We start from the raw sequence: 5096 nt of genomic DNA, 5'->3' as shown, positions 1-5096 counted from the left end.
AATTAATCTAAAACAAGAAATGAAATTCTAAAACTAAGTTCTAAAACTCATTAATGGAGGCTAACTAATCTAATTCTAATCTAGGTCTAACTATCTACCATTAACAAAGAGCTAAGCTTTTGTTTTTATACTTTCAGATCCAAAAATCGTGCATGGGCTTGGAGCCATGTTTAAACCCAATTTCTTTAGTTCAAAATGGGCTCTTCAGCTGCAGTTGGCTTCGACAGATGTTTCGTCCACTTTTGCTTCACTGATTGGGTCAAGGCTTGGACCATTGGAAATCTCTTTCCGAGCCGGTCGTTTTGACATAAGGTAGGCCCAATTCCGAGGTCTGAGTCCAAAGATATGGTTTTCGGAAGTTCTGCTGACTTTGTGTGCTGTTTCTGCCCGCGTTGACTTTGACTTTTCAGCTTTGACCGGGCTTTAGAAAGGCTTTGTCTTCTTGAATCAAAGCCTTTAATCACAGAACTCCTTAGCAACCAACCATTGCTCCTTTATCTCGCTAAAGTGGCACATTTCTGCACATAATGGACTTTGAAGCCTGAAATACATAAAAACACGTAATCAGTATTAACTCTTACTTATTATTCACATAATTGGTCTAAAAGTATGATTATTAAGGGGTTAAAACTACAGTTTTGGGCTCTTATCAAATAGCGAGCTGACTATAGGAGCTCAGGATAGTGCGGTACCCCACAAAGATTTGCTCATCCTCTTCACTGAGGTTGACTGTTGCAGCATCCAGACCCCCCATGAGAATGCGCTTGTTTTGACACTTCCTTTTGGAGATTATGATTTGCATCACATATTAGTTGATCCAGGCAGCTCAGCAGATGTGCTATACTACATTGCATTCAAAAAGTTGCAAATTCCAGACTCTGAAATGGTCGCCACCAACTCCAACCTATATGGATTTAGTGAGGACAAAGCTCTGACAGTTGGAGAGATCTAACTATCCATAGCTACTGGTCTGGTAACTCTCATTATAAACTTTATCGTAGTAAAAGCTAACACACCCTATCATATAATCTTGGGCAGGACTTGGCTGCACAGACTCCGAGCTGTTCCTAACACCTATCACAAATGTCTGAAGTTCCTGCATAACGGGACAATTGAGATGATTAGAGGGGATCAAGTGGCTACCAAAGCATGCTACGTGCTGGCAACGAAGCAGTCCCGACTCCCTTTTGAACTAATGGAAGTGGGGTGACCCTCCAAATAGTAATTACAGTTGGATCTACCTCTCTCAGACCTGGTCCCATGAGAGAGGGAGGATGCCCCATCACTGGAGCTGTTGGAGGAAGTGGAAATTGTAGGTGGTAGCTCGCCAAAGACCACTTTCATCGGCACCTTGTTGAGTTCTGAAGAGCGCCAAACTCTGATACAGTTTCTCTGAGAGCACAGAGATGTGTTTGCTTGGTCATTCAAAGAAATGCCAGGAATTGACCCTCATATGGCCTGCCACCAGCTCAATGTCTGCAGTGATGCATTGGTAGTCAAGCAGAAACCGAGAAGGATAGGTGCGGACAGATCCAGGGCAGTAAAAGCTGAAGTTGAAAAACTAAAGGTAGCTAATTTTGTTAGGGAAATTAATTTCCCCACCTGGATTTCTAATATCGTCCTAGTAAAGAAGAAGAATGGGTCATGGAGAATCTGTATTGACTTCATGGATCTGAACCGTGCATGTCCGAAAGACAGCTACCTTCTGCCACGAATTGACAAGTTGGTAGATGCAACGGCCAGACATGAACTGTTATCTTTCATAGATAGGTCGTCAGGCTACAACCAAATCCCTTTGCATGAAGAGGACCACAAGCATGCCAGTTTCACAACCGATGATGGCTTGTACTGCTATCAGGTCATGCCATTTGGATTGAAAAATGCAGGAGCCACATACCAGCGTTTGGTAAACAAGATGTTCGAATGATTAATAGGTGACATTTTGGAGGTGTATGTGGTTAATCTCCTGATCAAGAGTCTGAAATGGGGAGATCATCTCTCCCACTTGAAACGTGCATTTGACGTTCTTTGAAAGTATCACATGAAGCTCAACCCTGCGAAATGTGCTTTCGTTGTATCATCAGGAAAGTTTTTAGGGTACTTAGTTACTAAGAGAGGGATTGAGGCGAACCTAGATTAGATCTGAGTGCTCATTGAGATGCCCTTACCTAGAAACATGAAAGAGGTTCAAAAAGTTACAGGCAGGTTAGCAGCTCTGAACAGGTTCATCTCCAAGAGTTCAGATAAGTGCAAACCCCTCTTTCAGTTACTATGAAAGAACACCTCCTTCGCATGGACAGAAGAGTGCCAAAAGGCGTTCAATCAACTGAAAACATACCTGGGGGCACCGTCGATCCTTTCAAAGCCTATTGAGGGAGAATTCCTGGGTTTTTATCTCTGTTCATCTGACTACGGCATCAGTTATGTACTGATACACGTGGATGAAAAGAAGATTGAAAAGCCTATCTATTTCTTGAGCCGGACGCTCCTACTAGTAGAAACAAGGTACCCTAAACTTAAAAGAGTCGCTTTAGCACTTGTTTTTGCCGCAAAAAAATTACAACCGTACTTCCAGTCCCACACCATCAGAGTGATCACAGAGTACCAATTGCGATCAGTTCTAGAACAACCAAACAGGTCAGGAAGGCTAGCTAAATGGTCTGTGCAACTGTCAGAGTATGATAGTATTCATGTCCCCAGAATCTTAGAGAAGGGTTAGGCACTAGCAGAATTCTTGGGAGATTTCCCAATGACCTACATAGGGTACGATTCAACCACCCCCAGTTTCGATGATGGCATCCTACTTGAATCTCCAAACTCCCATCCAGACCTATGGGAGTCGAGCTCCGGATGGCGGTTGTTTGTGGATGGATCTTCAAATGACAGAAGTGTAGGAGTTGGAGCTGTGTTAGTTACTCTCGACAATATGCGACTGGAGAAATCTATCCGATTAGGTTGGAACGCCTCTAATAATGAGGCAGAGTATGAGGTGATACTTGCTGGCCTCATAATGGCCCTCGACTTGGGCCAAACACACCTCACAGTTTTTAGTAACTCACAGTTGGTTGTGTTCCAAGTTGATGGAGGCTATGAGGGCAGAGACGAACGAATGGCCAAATACCTGGAACTGGTAAGAGGTCTTCAAGGAAATTTTAAGAACATTAAGTTCTATTAGTTGCCTCGATCCGAAAATCGGCATGCAAATACTTTGGCATATGTTGCCTCTATGTTGGGCAACAGTGAGTCACGTTCTATCCCTATAGATTACCAGGAGAAATCCAGCATTCAGATCCCAGTTACAACAGTTTATGTTATTCCAGCCATTACTCCAAGTTGGATGGATCCATATAAGTCCTACCTCAAAGACGGAACACTCCCTGAGGATAAGAATGTAGTAAGGCGACGCTTGCAAAGATACAAAGATTCACCCTCGTTGGAGACGATCTGTATAAGAAGTCCTTTCTAGGACCTCATCTCAGATGTCTCTCCCCACATCTCGCTAAACAGGTTATGCGAGAAGTACATGAAGGAATTTGTGGTAACCATGTTGGGGGTAGAACACTAGCTTTCAAGATCCTAAGGCAAGGATACTTTTGGCCTTATATGTAAAAGGATGCACAGGTTTTTGCCAGCAAATATGAAAAATGTCAACGATATGCTCTGCTAATCTATGCTCCAACAACAGAATTGCACCCATTGGCCAGTACATGGCCATTTGCGCAGTGGGGAACTGATATCGTAGGACCTCTACCACTTGCTCCTGGCAATGTCTGATTCCTACTAGTTGTGATGGATTACTTCACCAAGTGGATAGAAGCAGTTCCCCTTGTCTTCATTTGAGAACATGACGTTAGAAAGTTCATTTGGAACAACATAGTCTGCAGGTTTGGCATACCCAAAGTTATCATCTCAGATAATGGGCAACAGTTCACTAGAGGATTGGTCGCTGAACTTTGTGAGGAGTTTCACATTACCCATCTGTTTTCTACTCCAAGGTACCCACAAGGCAATGGCCAGGCTGAAGCCTCTGAAAGGGTCATCTTGGATAACATAAAGCGTAAATTAGATGTCGCGAAAGGTTTATGGGTTGAGGAACTACCTAGGGTCCTATGGGCATACCGAACTATACCCAGACGGTCAACAGGTGAATCCCTATTTTCACTGACCTACGAAACTGAGGCTGTCATACCTCCAGAATTGGTAGCTCCCACTCAGAAGTCAGATGTTGTACATACTCTAGACAATGAAGAGTTGTTATATAGAGAAATGGATCTCCTAGATGAAAAACAAGAAGGTGTCGCACTTCGCTTAGCTGCTAACCAGCAGATTCTGAAGAGATCATATGACAAGTGAGTCTGGATTCGATCTTTCAAATCTGGAGATCTAGTTTTGCGCGAGATCCCAGAGCCCAATGGCAACCTTGGGCCCAACTGGGAAGGACCATACATCATCGACAAGGTTGGTCGAATTGGTTTTTATTATCTACGCACTGTTGAAGGGGACGTTCTTGTCAAACCATGGAACGTGCAGCACCTTCGCAAGTTCTATCAGTAAATTGTTATTTTATGCTTTTCAATGCATTGTTCACTCCTCTCCAATTCATAAATAAAGTGCTCCACATTGCCATCGAATTTATTCCTTGCATTTGTTCTTTATTTATGATCCACAATGGACTAAGCTTGTAGGAAATTATCTTCACACTATTTGTTCAAGAATATTGTATGCCAATTTGCTTTAGAACCAGTGATATTGAGCGTGGAAAAGTTGAACTATATGCCAGATCCTTTCCCATTCCCACGCAGCTGGAATTGTACGCCAGTTCCTTCAAACTGCAATTATCCTCGATGGGTTAAGACTTTAGGGAATTCGACCACACTAACTGTTCAGTAAACTGTATGCCAGTTTGACTTGAAACAAGAGATAGTGTTCTTGAGAGCCTGAACTGTATGCCAGTTCCTCACACTTTCAAAACATCAACATAGGAGCTGCTGGGAAGATCTAGGTTGGATCTAGATCCTAGTACACAAATCATGGGCCTGGAACAGTATCGGCATGATAGCACTAAAGAAGACTCCCCCATTGCTGTTCTGGCGATA

This window comes from Coptis chinensis, chromosome 2 (assembly GCF_015680905.1).
Source record: "Coptis chinensis isolate HL-2020 chromosome 2, ASM1568090v1, whole genome shotgun sequence".
NCBI classification, from domain to species: domain Eukaryota; kingdom Viridiplantae; phylum Streptophyta; class Magnoliopsida; order Ranunculales; family Ranunculaceae; genus Coptis; species Coptis chinensis.
Note: the sequence above shows the minus strand (reverse complement) of the source record.